Source organism: Bos mutus, chromosome 17 (genome assembly GCF_027580195.1).
Source record: "Bos mutus isolate GX-2022 chromosome 17, NWIPB_WYAK_1.1, whole genome shotgun sequence".
Taxonomy (NCBI): Eukaryota; Metazoa; Chordata; class Mammalia; order Artiodactyla; family Bovidae; genus Bos; species Bos mutus.
The window spans coordinates 18,450,640-18,466,329 of record NC_091633.1 but is presented as its reverse complement, the minus strand read 5'-3'; the positions used below and the strand labels follow the sequence as shown (position 1 = coordinate 18,466,329).

At 37.7% G+C, this 15,690-nt stretch overlaps 1 protein-coding gene across 3 annotated transcripts in view; it reads left to right on the top strand.

Moving 5' to 3' along the window:
* The window catches only part of IFT81 (intraflagellar transport 81), a 222,744-nt gene that overhangs the window by 191,810 nt on the left and 15,244 nt on the right, over positions 1-15,690 (top strand). The gene's annotated exons all lie outside the window — the stretch shown is intronic.

The window sequence follows — 15,690 nt, the reverse complement described above, 5'->3', positions numbered from 1 at the left end:
GGGAGCAGGATGGGGGGCAAATCATGATAACTTATGCTTAAGTGATGAAATACAGTTACTTGGAAGCTAATTCTAGACACTGCTTTAAAGATAAACTGTAAGAAGGTAAATGCCCAGATCGGGTGGCCTTCACCATTTGACATTAACAATTGTTATTTTATCATTCTCCATGAAGTAATTTTAGGTTTGAATGTGAGCAGTACTGCATGTGCCTAAGGATGAACTATAAAACTCTTCATAAATGCTATCCATCAGAGACAAGAGAACCACAGTGAGAGATCACATGGACCTTGAAATCAGATAGACATTGTTTCCTTTTTTATAGAAAATGCCATGGAGTCTGAGACACGTTTCAGTTCAGTTCATTTGTTCAGTCGTGTCCAGCTCCTTGCGATCCCACGGACTGCAGCACACCAGGCCTCCCTGTCCATCACCAACTCCCGGAGTCTACTCAAACTCATGTCCATTGAGTCAGTGATGCCATCCAACCATCTCATCCTCTGTCGTCCTGTTCTCCTCCCGCTTTCAGTCTTTCCCAGCATCAGGGTCTTTTCTAACGAGTCAGTTCTTTGCATCAGGTGGCCCAAGTATTGCAGTTTCAGCTTCAGCATCAGTCCTTCCAATGAATATTCAGGACTGATTTCCTTTAGGATGGACTGGTTGGATCTCCTTGAAAACCACAGTTCAAAAGCATTAATTCTTCGGTGCTCAGCTTTCTTTACAGTCCCACTCTCAGGTTGGTGACAGGTTTAGTGACTTGTCCAAATAGAGGAGGAAATGAGAGAGTTGGAGCTTCACTCTAGCATCTCTAGCATATTTTACATCTTCTGCTTATTTCATTGTACACTCCTGCTGTCACAAGGGAAATGGAAGAGAAAAGTCCCAGTCCTCAGGACTTCATACTGTAATAGGAGAGGTGGAACAAACACAAAAGAAATTAGGAAACACAAAAGAAATTAGGAAAAACAAAAGATAACCCAACTTAAGAACAGTATAGAAAAAATATAATCAAAATCATACTCCTAACTGATGAGGAAATAGGAAGGAAATGAAGGAAATGAGGAAATGATTGTCAGGAAGAAAAGTTTCAGAAAGGAGATTAAAAGAAAAATTGTAGGTTGAAGATATCAAGAATTATTTTCATGGGTATATTCTAGTAATTGATTTTCTTAGTGCTTTTCTTGTGCCAGCAACTTGCAGATAAAAAGTGAAAGTCACTCAGTCATGTCCAACACTTTGCATGCAACCCCATGGACTGTAGCCCACCACGATCCTCTGTCCATGATATTCTCCAGGCCAGAATACTGGAGTGAGTAGCCGTTCCTGTCTCCAGGGGATCTTGCCAACCCAGGGATCGAACCCAGGTCTCCCGAATTGCAGGCAGATTCTTTATTGTCTGAGCCATCAGGGAAACCCAAAGGGAACAGTTATATGTATTTCTAGTGATGAAAAAATTTCTTTATAATAGTATTAATAAAATATAGTAAAAGTAAATGTTTGTAAAGACTGTGGCTCAGATGATGAACTCCTTATTGCCAAATTCAGACTTAAATTGAAGAAAGTGGGGAAAACCACTAGATCATTCAGGTATGACCTAAACCAAATCCCTTATGATTATACAGTGGAAGTGAGAAATAAATTTAAGGGATTAGATCTGATAGACAGAGTGCCTGATGAACTATGGACGGAGGTTCATGACACTGTACAGGAGACAGGGATCAAGACCATCCACATGGAAAAGAAAAGCAAAAAAGCAAAATGGCTGTCTGAGGAGGCCTTACAAATAGCTGTGAAGAGAAGAGAAGTGAAAAGTAAAGGAGAAAAGGAAAGATATAAGCATCTGAATGCAGAATTCCAAAGAATAGCAAGGAGAGGTAAGAAAGCCTTCCTCAGCGATCAATGCAAAGAAATAGAGGAAAACAACAGAAAGGGAAAGACTAGAGATCTCTTCAAGAAAATTAGAGATACTAAGGAAACATTTCATGCAAAGATGGGCTTGATAAAGGACAGAAATGGTATGGACCTAACAGAAGCAGAAGATACTAAGAAAACGTGGCAAGAATACACTGAAGAACTACACAAAAAAGAGCTTCATGACCCAGATAATCATGATGGTGTGATCACTCACCTAGAGCCAGACCTCCTGGAATGTGAAGTCAAGTGGGCCTTAGAAAGCTTCATTACGAACAAAGCTAGTGGAGGTGATGGAATTCCAGTTGAGCTATTTCAAACCCTGAAAGATGATGCTGTGAAAGTGCTACACTCAATATGCCAGCAAATTTGGAAACCTCAGCAGTGGCCACAGGCCTGGAAAAGGTCAGTTTTCATTCCAATCCCAAAGAAAGGCAATGCCAAAGAATGCTCAAACTACCACACAATTGCACTCATCTCACACGCTAGTAAAAAATGCTCAAAATTCTCCAACCCAGGCTTTAGCAATATGTGAACCGTGAACTTCCAGATGTCTAAGCTGGTTTTAGAAAAGGCAGAGGAACCAGAGATCAAACTGCCAACATCCACTGGATCATGGAAAAAGCAAGAGAGTTCCAGAAAAACATCTATTTCTGCTTTACTGACTATGCCAAAGCCTTTGACTATGTGGATCACAATAACTGTGGAAAATTCTGAAAGAGATGGGAATACCAGACCACCTGACCTGCCTCTTGAGAAACCTATATGCAGGTCAGGAAGCAACAGTTAGAACTGGACATGGAATAACAGACTGGTTCCATACAGGAAAAGGAGTATGTCAAGGCTGTATATTGTCACCCTGCTTATTTAACTTATATGCAGAGTACATCGTGAGAAACACTGGGCTCGAAGAAGCACAAGCTGGAATCAAGATTTCCGGGAGAAATATCAATAACCTCAGATATGCAGATGACACCACCCTTATGGCAAAAACCTAAGAGGAACTAAAGCCTCTTGATGAAAGTGAAAGAGGAGAGTGAAAAAGTTGGCTTAAAGCTCAACATTCAGAAAACTAACATCATGGCATCTGGTCCCATCACTTCATGGGAAATGGATGGGGAAACAGTGGAAACAGTGTCAGACTTTATTTTTTTGGGCTCCCAAATCACTGCAGATGGTGATTGCAGCCATGAAATTAAAAGATGCTTACTCCTTGGAAGGAAAGTTATAACCAACCTAGATAGCATATTCAAAAGCAGGGGTATTATCTTGCCAGCAAAGGTCCGTTTGTCTAGTCAAGGCTATGGTTTTTCCAGTGGTCATGTATAGATGTGAAAGTTGGACTGTGAAGAAAGTTGAGCACCAAAGAATTGATGCTTTTGAACTGTGGTGTTGGAGAAGACTCTTGAGAGTCCCTTGCACTGCAAGGAGATCCAACCATTCCATTCTGAAGGAGATCAGCCCTGGGATTTCTTTGGAAGGAATGATGCTAAAGCTGAAACTCCAGTACTTTGGCCACCTCATGCGAAGAGTTGATTCATTGGAAAAGACCCTGATGCTGGGAGGGATTGGGGGCAGGAGGAAAAGGGGATGACAGAGGATGAGATGGCTGGATGGCATCACTGACTCAATGGACATGAGTTTGAGTGAACTCCGGAGTTGGTGATGGACAGGGAGGCCTGGCATGCTGTGATTCATGGGGTTGCAAAGAGTCGGACACAACTGAGCGACTGAACTGAACTGAATAGTCATACTTTATTGCATTTTTTACAAATTAAGGATTTGTAGCAACCCTGCGGTGAGTAAGTCTGTTGGTGCCATTTTTCCAACATTTGCTTACTTCATGTCTTTGATTTTGGTAATTCTTGCAGTATTTCCAACTTTTTCATTATGTTTGTTATGGTAATCTGTGCTCAGTGATCTTTGATGTTACTATTGCCAAAAGATTGACTTCCTGAAGGCTCAGGTGATGGTTAGCATTTTTTAGCAATAAAGTATTTTAAAATTAAGGTATATACGTTTTTTAGACATAATGCTATTGCACACTTAGCAGACAACAGTATAGGGTAAACATAACTTTATATATACTGGGAAACCAAGACATTCATGTGATTCACTTTACTGTGATATTCACTTTTTTGCAGTGGTCTGAGGCAGTATACAGTCAGCAAAAATAAGACCAGGAGCTGACTGTGGCTCAGATCATGAACTCCTTATTGCCAAATTCAGACTTAAATTGAAGAAAGTAGGGGAAACCACTAGACCATTCAGGTATGACCTAAAACAAATCCCTTATGATTATACAGTGAAAGTGATAAATAGATTCAAGGAATTAGATCTGATAGACAGAGTGCCTGATGAACTATGAATGGAGGTTCGTGACATTGTATTGGAGGCAGTGATCAAGACCATTCCCAAGAAAAAGAAATGCCAAAGGTAAAATGGTTGTCTGAGGAGGCCTTACAAATAGCTAAGAAAAAAAAAGAAGCTAAACGCAAAGGAGAAAAGGAAAGATATATCCATTTGAATGCAGAGTTCCAAAGAATACCAAGGAGAGATAAGAAAGCCTTCCTCAGCGATCAATGCAAAGAAATAGAGGAAAACAATGGAATGGGAAAGACTAGACATCTCTTCAAGAAAATTAGAGATACCAAGGAAACATTTCATATAAAGATGGGCATAATAAAGGACAGAAATGGTATGGACCTAACAGAAGCAGAAGATGTTAAGAAAAAGGTGGCAAGAATATACAGAAGAACTGTACAAAGATCTTCATGACCCAGATAACCATGATGGTGTGATCACTCACCTAGAGCCAGACATCCTGAAATGCAAAGTCAAGTGGGCCTTAGGAAGCATCACTATGAACAAAGCTAGTGGAGGTGATGGAATTCCTGTTGAACTATTTCAGATCCTAAAAGATGATGCTGTGAAAGTGCTGCACTTAATATATCAGCAAATTTGGAAAACTCAGCAGTGACCACAGGACTGGAAAATGTCAGTTTTCATTCCAGTCCCAAAGAAAGGCAATGCCAAAGAATTCTCAAACTAGTGCACAATTACATTCATCTCACATGCTAGCAAAGTAATGCTCAAAATTCTCCAAGCCAGGCTTCAGCAATATGTGAACCGTGAACTTTCAGATGTTCAAACTGGATTTAGAAAAGGCAGAGGAACCAAAGATCAAATTTCCAACATCCATTGGATCATCGAAAAGGTGAGAGAGTTCCAGAAAAACATCTACTTCTGCTTTATTGACTATACCAAAGCCTTTGACTGTGTGGATCACAACAAACTGTGGAAAATTCTTAAAGTGATGGGAATACCAGACCACCTGACCTGCCTCCTGAGAAACCTGTATACAGGTCAAGAAGCAACGTTAGAACTGGACATGGAACAATGGACTGGTTCCAAATCAGGAAAGGAGTACATCAAGGCTGTATATTGTCACCCTGCTTATTTAACTTATATGCAGAGTACATCATGAGAATTGCTGGACTGGATGAAGCACAAGCTGGAATCAAGATTGCCAGGTTAAATATCAATAACCTCAGCTACACAGATGACACCACCCTTATGGCAGAAAGTGAAGAACTAAAGAGCCTCTTGATGAAAGTGAAAGAAGAGAGTGAAAAAATTGGCTTAAACTATGGAGAACAGTGTGGAGATTCCTTAAAAAACTGGAAATAGAACTGCCTTATGATCCGGCAATCCCACTGCTGGGCATACACACTGAGGAAACCAGAATCGAAAGAGACACGTGTACCCCAATGTTCATTGCAGCACTGTTTATAATAGCCAGGACATGGAAGCAACCTAGATGTCCATCAGCAGACAAATGGATAAGAAAGCTGTGGTACATATACACTGTGGAATATTACTCAGCCATTAAAAGGAATACATTTGAATCAGTTCTAATGAGGTGGATGACACTGGAGCCTATTATACAGAATGAAGTAAGCCAGAAGGACAAACACCAATACAGTATACTAATGTATATATATGGAATTTAGAAAAATGGTAACAATAACCCTATATGCAAGACAGCAAAACAGACACAGATGTATAGAACACTCTTTTGGACTCTGTGGGAGAGGGCGAGGGTGGGATGATTTGGGAGAATGGCATTGAAACATGTACATTATCATATGTGAAACAAATCGCCAGTCCATGTTCGATGCATGAGACAGGATGCTTGGGGCTGGTGCACAGGGATGACCCAGAGGGATGGGATGGGGAGGGAGGTGGGAGGGGGGTTCAAGATGGGGAACATGTACATCCATGGCAGATTCATATCAATATATGGCAAAACCACTACAATATTGTAAAGTAATTAGCCTCCAATTAAAATAAATAAATTTATATTAAAAAAAAAAGAACTCATACTCATACTACACCAATAACATGACTCAGTGAATCACTTCGTGTTGGCTTCTCACTGTTCCTGCCACAGCCATGTGTCTGCCTGTGTGCTGGTTTTTTTCCTCCATTTTTTAGTTTCTCCTCATTCTTTGGATTGGCATAGTTGTAAGCTTAGCTTGCTTATGGCTCCTCAGTGTTCACATCTCACACTGTAGCCTTTCTCTACATATGTGTTGAAGTTGTGAACTTATAATTCCCATTTTCTCTGCATTTTCTAATTTAAATTCCTGGCGCAGTGCCTCTCTTTGAAGAGCAGTTTTCCATGCCAGACCAACTCAGAGATTACTGCTATCTTCAGGTCAGATCAAGGATCCATCCTTAGTTGAACCGGCTATGCTTGTGGGTAAGGATCAGAAGAAAGGAGGGTAATATAGAACTAAGTATGGCTGCCTAGAGAATTTTCCTTCTGGAGAAGCTACAGAATCAGGCAGACCCTAAATAACCTTAGGTAGATGACTTCATCTCTATATTGTATCCTCACCTGTAAACCAATCCCTTCTTAATAGAGTGGTTGTAAAATTATGAAATAACACATGTAAGGTACTTTGCAATCAGTTCAGTTCAGTTGCTCAGTTGTGTCCGACTCTTTGCGACCCCATGGACTGCAGCATGCCAGGCCTCCCTGTCCATCACCAACTCCCGGAGTTCACTCAAACTCATGTCCATCTAGTCAGTGATGCCATCCAGCCATCTCATCCTCTGTCATCCCCTTCTCTTCCTGCCCCCAATCCCTCCCGGCATCAGAGTCTTTTCCAATGAGTCAACTCTTTGCATGAGGTGGCCAAAGTATTGGGTTTCAGCTTCAGCATCATTCCCTCCAAAGAAATCCCAGGGCTGATCTCCTTCAGAATGGAATGGTTGGATCTCCTTGCAGTCCAAGGGACTCTCAAGAGTCTTCTCCAACACCACAGTTCAAAAGCATCAATTCTTTGGCATTCAACTTTCTTCACAGTCCAACTCTCACATCCATACATGACCACAGGAAAAACCATAGCCTTGACTAGATGGACCTTTGTTGGCAAAGTAATGTCTCTGCTTTTTAATATGCTCTCTAGGTTGGTTATAACTTTCCTTCCAAGGAGTAAGCATCTTTTAATTTCATGGCTGCAATCACCATCTGCAGTGATTTGGGAGCCCAAAAAAATAAAGTTTGACACTGTTTCCACTGTTTCCCCATCTATTTGCCATGAAGTGATGGGACCAGATGCCATGATGTTAGTTTTCTGAATGTTGAGCTTTAAGCCAACTTTTTCACTCTCCTCTTTCACTTTCATCAAGATGCTTTAGTTCCTCTTCACTTTCTGCCATAAGGGTGGTGTCATCTGCCTATCTGAGGTTATTGATATTTCTCCCTGAAATCTTGATTCCAGCTTGTGCTTCTTCCAGCCCAGCATTTCTCTTGATGTACTCTGCATATAAGTTAAATAAGCAGGGTGACAATATACAGCCTTGATGTACTCCTTTTCCTATTTGGAACCAGTCTGTTGTTCCATGTCCAGTTCTAACTGTTGCTTCCTGACCTGCATGTAGGTTTCTCAAGAGGCAGGTCAGGTGATCTGGTATTCCCATCTCTTTCAGAATTTTCCAGTTTATTGTGATCCACACAGTCAAAGGCTTTGGCACAGTCAATAAAGCAGAAATAGATGTTTTTCTGGAACTCTCTTGCTTTTTCCATGATCCAGCAGATGTTGGCAGTTTGCTCTCTGGTTCCTCTGCCTTTTCTAAAACCAGCTTGAACATCTGGAAGTTCATGATTCATGTATTGCTGAAGCCTGGGTTGGAGAATTTTGAGCATTTTTTACTAGCGTGTGAGATGAGTACAATTGTGCAGTAGTTTGAACATTCTTTGGCATTGCCTTTCTTTGGGATTGGAATGAAAACTGACCTTTTCCAGTCCTGTGGCCACTGCTGAGGTTTCCAAATTTGCTGGCATCTTGAGTGCAGCACTTTCACAGCATCATCTTTCAGGGTTTGAAATAACTCAATGTCCATCACCTCCACTAGCTTTGTTCGTGGTGATGCTTTAGCAATTCAATGACTAATACACAGAACTGTTTTTTAAAAGTTATTTATCATTATAACTATTAGAAATAGTTTTAAAGGAAGGAATACTATTGCCTTTCAAAAAAAATTGATTTTCTCAGTAAAACCATATACTAGATTAAATTCTATAAAGTCATTTATTATAAAATATAACCAGAACCTGAAATTCATTTTTATGTGTTTTAACTGTATTTCTCTGTATGTCAAGTCCTTCCTGCCTGTTCCATTTCAAAGAAATATAGCTATCTCACCACCATTCCCAGATAATACAGCTCTTCAGTTATTAACATATTCATCAAATCAAAGGGGCACCGAAGTCCTGTAAGCTTTTCATTTCTGTCTTCTGCCATGTTGAAAAGTAATGGGGACAGAGTTCCAATTTTAGAAGATAGAAAGAGTTCTGCAGATAGATGGTGGTGATGGTTGTACAACAGTGTGAATATATTTAACACCACTGAACTGTGCACTTAAAAATGGTTTAAGTGGGACTTTCCTGGTGGTCCAGTAGATAAGAATCTGCCTTCCAGTGCATGGGTGTGGGTTCAATCCCTGGTCGAGGAACTAAGATCCCACATGTGGCAGGGCAACTAAGCCCATGCACCACAACTAGAGAGAAATCAGCTTGTCACAGCTGAGACCTAACACAGCCAAAAAATAATAAATAAGTATTTTTATTTATTGTGATTATTTTCATTTTATGTGTATTTTACCAGTTTTAAAAGTTTAAAAAAAAGAAGAGTATAGAACTTGCCCACGTTTTTATTAACCATTTGGTTTTTTTAAACGTTTGAGTTCAATGACCTTATTGAGTCCCTAATGTTCATTTTGTTTATCTCCATATGTCAGTCTCCTACATCCCTGTATAGTTTATTTTTACCCAGAAACCTTTTGTAATGAAAAGTAGACTGGAAAAAAAGCCACTTCATTGACTTTGAGTTATTTCCAAATAGTAACTGAAATTCTTAATTGTTCTCTAGTTTGAATGGTATTTATTTTTAACTTGTGTAAGTATATCTAACACTTGAAACTACATGGATGTATTACATTTTTTAAATAATTTACTTTCTTTATTTATAGCTGTGCTGGGTCTTCTTTGTGAGCGGGCTTTCTCTAGTTGTGGTGGGAGGGCTTCTCATCGCGGTGGCTCCTCTTGCTGCGGAGCACCAGCTCTAGGGAGCACAGGTTTCATAGCTGCAGCTGGTGGGTTCCGTAATTGCGACTCCCAGGCTCTAGAGCACAGGCTCAATAGTTGTGACGCACGTGCTTAGTTGCTCTGCGGCAAGTGGGATCTTCCTGGATCAGGAATTGAACCCGTGCCTCCTGTATTGGCAGGAAAAATCTTTACCACTGAGATACCAGGGAGGCCCCTATCATATTGTTAAAGTGCAGGAGTACTTAAAAAATACTTTACACTTCTTGTTTTAATGGACAACTCTCAAAATTTAGGAAATTTTATAGTGAAGTATTAATATATTTCCCTTCTTTTGTATTTGTTTTGTTATAAATTGAATATTCATAATCATTTGAAAATTGGAGCTTCACAACTTAAGATGTACAGCTTATATTTATCTAAATCTTCTATAATTATCTGGAATTAGCTAGCATCTTGAAGTTTCATGTTTGTTTTTTAGAAGCTGTTCCTTAAATTATATGTAATTAAATGGCATAATACATGTAATTGCTAAAGCTAAAATACTTGTTTTAGAGTATATAATATGGTAATTATTGATTTCACTGAAATATTTCTTATTGTTTTTTCTTATAAAAGTAAAACCTGCTCTTGGCAAGAATTCAAACTCTAAAGAATTATTTAAGGGAAAGAATTGAAATTATTTCTCTCCCTACATCCCACCCCAGCACACTCCCTAGAAATAATGTTAACAGCTCTTTGTGTGTTTTCTAGAAATTTTCTGAAAATTAATGAATAGGTAATTATTTATTGGCTTCCTGAAGTTTGCTCTCCACACCTTTGTTCTACTTTCATAGAAAAAGACAAAGGCTTTTTGGGGTGAGGGGGCAGAAGTTAACTCTGACATATTAATGTCTGCTTCCTTTGTTTTCATTGTTCCTGCTATACTTTTGCCCATCTTTTGCTTTCAACTTTTAAAAAGTTGCTTTGTTTTAGGTATGTCTCTGAATAGATCTTGAATTGTGTTTTGTTATATGATATAATCTAACAGGTTTATTTTAAGAAATAAGTTTAGCCAGTTCATATTTATTGATATGCAAACGTATTTGGTCTTTGTGTACTTTATTATGTTTTGCTTCTGACTTTAAAGCCTATAAAAATAAATTCCTCTGTTCATTCTCTGTCTCTGTCTCTCTTTCATATTTTCTGGCTTGTGGTTTTGCTCTACTGGTTGTATCTGTAATGCCACCATTAATATTTCATTACTGTTGATAGTATCTATTAATTCCCACTATGAGTAGTGATGAAATTGATATTTTTCCTCCAACTTCTTCTTCCCTCTCCTTTAGCACCTCATTTTGGTCATTTGTCTTTCTTACTGTTTGCCTTTATACATGTAATATGCTTATACTATGACTTGATTCATCAGCTTTAAATTATATCTGTTGCCCTTCCCCTACCATCCACAGCAGTGGAAAACTGCTTGCTGAGGAGACCAGCTTACTCATTCTACCTTCCACCTTCATTTTCCCTTCCCCTCCCTGCAGATTTTATATATCATGTCTACATTGTCAGAGCGTATAACATTTACTTTCTGTTCTGTTACACTAGTTCTCCCTTTTGTCTTTAGTATCATACTTGTACTTGTTAGACTCAGTGCTCATTACTAATCCTCTCATACCCATTTTCCTACTTTTTATTGTCTCTCATTTGTTTTCTAGTAGAGTCCTCAAAGCTTAGAAGAACAATATTCCCTGATGAGTTTCTAGAGTTTGTTGCCTTAGATATTTCAATCACTGCTTGATTGGGCATAAAAATCATTACATCATGCTTTCTTTCCTTGAGAATTGTTAAAGAGTAGCTCCATAGTCTTCAGGAGTTAAGGGTGGCCATGGAGAGAGCTGAGGCCAACATAATTTTTTTAATGACTTGATCTGGAAAAGAATATATTTTCCAGTTGTTGAGTACTGAGTTCTCCATGTGTTTATCAGATCAAGGCTGTTGAATGTGCCTGTTCAAAAATTCCTGGTGAATGGGGACTCCTGGTGTAATGGATGTAGAGTTTAAGTTTTGCAAGATAAAAAGAGTTTTGGAGATTGGTTGTACAATAATGTGAATGTTTTAGTACTTCTGAACTGCAGCCTTAAAAATAGTTAAAATAGTTAAGTTTTAGATTATGTGTATTTTACCACAATTTAGAAAGAGATTCCTGGTTTTAAAAAAAAAAAAAATAAAACTTCCTGGTAAATTATTCATTTTATCATTATTTTATGACTCTATTCCTTGCAGTGCTTTTTATTTAAGGGTCTTATTTTGTTTGCTATTAATATAAGTGTGCCAACTTTCTTATGTTTAGTATTGCTTGGTATGTCTTTCTTTAATTTCAGCTGTCTGCATCCTTATTTTTGTCCTTTATATGTCTCTTAAATATCATATAGGGGATTTTGTGTAGGTATAGTTTCTTACATCCAGTTTGAGAACTTGTCTTTTAATTAGTGAGTTTAGTCCCGTTTATATTTTCTCTTATTATTGATACTTTGGAATTTATTTCTGTTTTGCACATCCTATTGACTGTGCTTTTCCTATGTTTCTTTTTCTTTTTCTACTTTCCATTGTACCAATCCTGTTTTCTTTATCTTCTTTTTTCCCTTTATTTCCTTTTCTATTCCTGTTCTGATATTGTCTACTCTTATATTTTTAGCACACTTTTCTTGCCTAAAGTTAATCAGCTGAACAATTGTTAATCTCCTGAACAATACAAGGGCCTCAGAATGATTTCATACCCTCTCTTGCCTTACACATGTGTTCCTATCCTCTGGTATTTAATTTCCATTTTATTTCTTCAACTCTAAAAGTGGCTGTCATGGTGGTCATTACTGTTATAATAATTACTACTTCATACAGTCTTTTCCTGTTTAGATTTACCCACATATTTAGCAATTCTTACCATTGCCTCATGTACTTTATTCCTTGCTTCTGGATTCAGTTTCCTTCTTCCTGAAATGAAATTTCCTTGTTTTGTTTTCTTTTAGTAGTTCTCTCAGTAAAGAATCATTGCCGAAAGTAAACCGTCTTTGTTTTTCCTCCTCAATAGTCACTTGGTCAGAAAAAAACTATTTTCATTGCTTTCTCTTTTCTCATGTTGAAGGATATGCTATTGATTTAATTCTCATTTCTTTTTAGGTAATGTCTTCCCTATAATGGGTTTTAATTTTTGTTGTTATATTCACTAGTTTGTTTTAGACTCCACATATAAGTAATATCATATAGTGTTTGTCTTTCTCTTTTTGACTTATTTCAATAAGCATAATACCCTCCAGGTTCATCATGTTGTTATAAATGGCAAAATTTCTTTGTTTTTAATGACTGAGTAGTATTCCATAGTGTGTGTGTGTGTGTATCTCACATCTTCTTTTTCCATTCATCTCTTGATGGACGTTTTGGTTGCTTGCATATCTTGGCTATTGTAAATAATACTGCTGTGAACATTGGTGTGCATATATCTTTTCAAATTAATATACTTTCTTTGGATATATACTCAGAAATGGAATTGCTGGATCATATGGTGGTTCTGTTTTTAGTTTTTTGAGGAACCTCCACACTATTTTCCATGGTAGCTACATCAATTTACATTCTCACCAAATGTGTACAAGGGTTCCCTTTTCTCTACATCCTCATGAATAACAAATTATTTGTGGTCTTTTTTGGTGGTAGCCATTCTGACAGGTGTAAGGTGATATCTCACTGTGCTTTTGATGTGTATTTCTCTGGTGGTTAATGATGATGAGCGTCTTTTCATGTGCTGTTGACCATTTGTATGTCTTTGGAAAAAACCTGACTCTTCAGGTCTTCTATTTTTCAACTGGGCCTTTTTTTTTTTTTTTTGATACTGAGTTGTATGAGCTATTTATATATTTTGGATATTAACCTTTTATCACCAATATAATTTTAAAATATTTTCTGCCACTCAGTGGGTTATCTTTTGTTTTGCTGATGGTTTCCTTTGCTATGCAAAAGATTTTAAATTTAATTAAGTTCCATTTGTTCATTTTTGCCTTTGTTACCTTTGTTTTAGGAGACAGATCCAAAAAATATTGCTATGATTTATTAATGTTAGAAAGTGTTCTACCTATGTTCTCTAAGTTTTATGATTTCTTACATTTAGGTCTTTAATCCATTTTGAGTTTATTTTTGTACATGGTGTGAGAAAATGTTCTAATTTCATTCTTTTACATGTAGTTGTCCAGTTTTCCCAGCACCACTTATTGAAGAGACTGTCTTTTCTCAATTGTATATTCTTTGTCATAGATTAATTGACCATAAGTGTGGGTTTATTTCTGGGCTTTTTTTCTGTTCCATTGATCTGTGTGTCTCTCATTGGTGCCAACATCGTACTGTTTTGATTACTGTAGTTTTGTAGTATAGTCTGAGGTCAGGGCATGTGGTACCTCCAGCTCTGTTCTACTTTCTTAAGATTGTTTTGGCTATTCAGGGTCTTTTGTGTTTCCATGCAAGTTTTATAATTATTTGTTCTAGTTCTGTGAAAAGTACCATTGGTATTTTGATAGGGATTCCCTTGAATCTATAGATAGTTTTAGTATTTTTGTCTTTGGTGTTGTCCCATTTCACTGACATGATCTAACTATAGATTTAGTGTTATTTGCTCTGCTAGAATTCGTGCTTTTTGTCTCATTAATTCTGGACATATTCTACATGTCTTCAAATATTCTCTCCCCTGGTCTTTCTAGTCTGTTCTTCAGCAATTTTGTTAAATATATGTCAGATGTATTTATTCTGTTCTCTGTTGTTTAACCTCATTTTCATTTTTTCATCTCTTTGTCTCTTTGTGATGAATTTTTGATAATTTCTTCAGCTCTGTTTTCTAATTCATTCTTTTATCTCCTGAACTAATATTATATTTATGTCACCTACTTAGTTTTTAATTTCAGTGACTTCTTTTTCATTTTTGTCTGTTTTTTTACTCACTGTACCTTTTTCAGTCTTTTGTTTTCAGTTCCTCCTTTAATAAAATATTAAGTATGCTTATTTAATAGATTTATTTCTAGTATTCTCCTGCTAGAGGAGGTTTACTCCTGCTGTTTTATGTATTCTAATTCTCACTCATAATGGATTGATCATTCCCTGCATATTTATAGTTTTGGATTGTGAGCTTATGTTTAGTAGGGTTTTGTCTCTGGAATCCTGGCAGCTAGGACAGAGGGTTTGTCCCTCCAGGGTGTTTTTGCTGTTGTTCTGCTGATATTCTGTGTTCTGAATGTCACAAGTTTGGAGCTAATTTTGAGTTAATGTCTCAGCTTGGAAGTTCTTAGATCACATACATAGGGTAAATCCAAATCCCAAACTTGCTGAGGACAGGCACCTTTGTTCCATCTGCCTCTGAAGCAACATAGCTACATTTACTAATCGGTTTGTCCATCAGACTCACAGACAAAAAAAGTCCTTTGTCTACTATAGTATCTTCATCTCATTTACAGGCCCAGCAGCTACCCAAGTACATAGCCTCTATTGCCCCTTCTCCGATTTGGGGTATGTGTGACTGTCAACCACAAGAGCCTCAGATGTCTGTAGGTCACTTTGATACATAAAAGCCATGCCATCTTTTTCCCACCAATCTTTTATACTTTGCTAGTCACCCCAACCCAGATGCAGTCCCATCCAGCAATGGAAGCACCACACAACATTACCCAGTAATGTTAACTCTCTTGTTTCCAAGGAAACTGCTATGTAAAACCAAGGTCATTCCCAGGCTGGCCTGATGTTAACCCTTTACTCGCAGATTTAAGGTCTTTGCCCTGCCTAGCCATTCTAATCATTCTGTTATCAAGATTGAATCCTAACTCCCTTCATCAAGGGTATCCACAGGCTGTCATCCTTCGTTTCTAACTCTGGTAATTCATTTTACTTCTTTGAGAGTTCAGTTAGCTCTCAATTTGAAAGGATGCTAACCCTACCTTATCAAGCATTTGTTGATACTTTTAGCATTTCTAGGTGTTGGTAGCAAATTTTCAGATTATCTGCTTCAAAATATTACATTAGAAAAAAGCGTAAAACTACTCAAACAGCCTGAGTTCAAATTCTAACACCTCTTTCCAGTCATATAATCTTTTGCAAGATACTTGTCCTCTGTGAACTTTCTCTAAGCACAATGTGGGGATATTAGTATG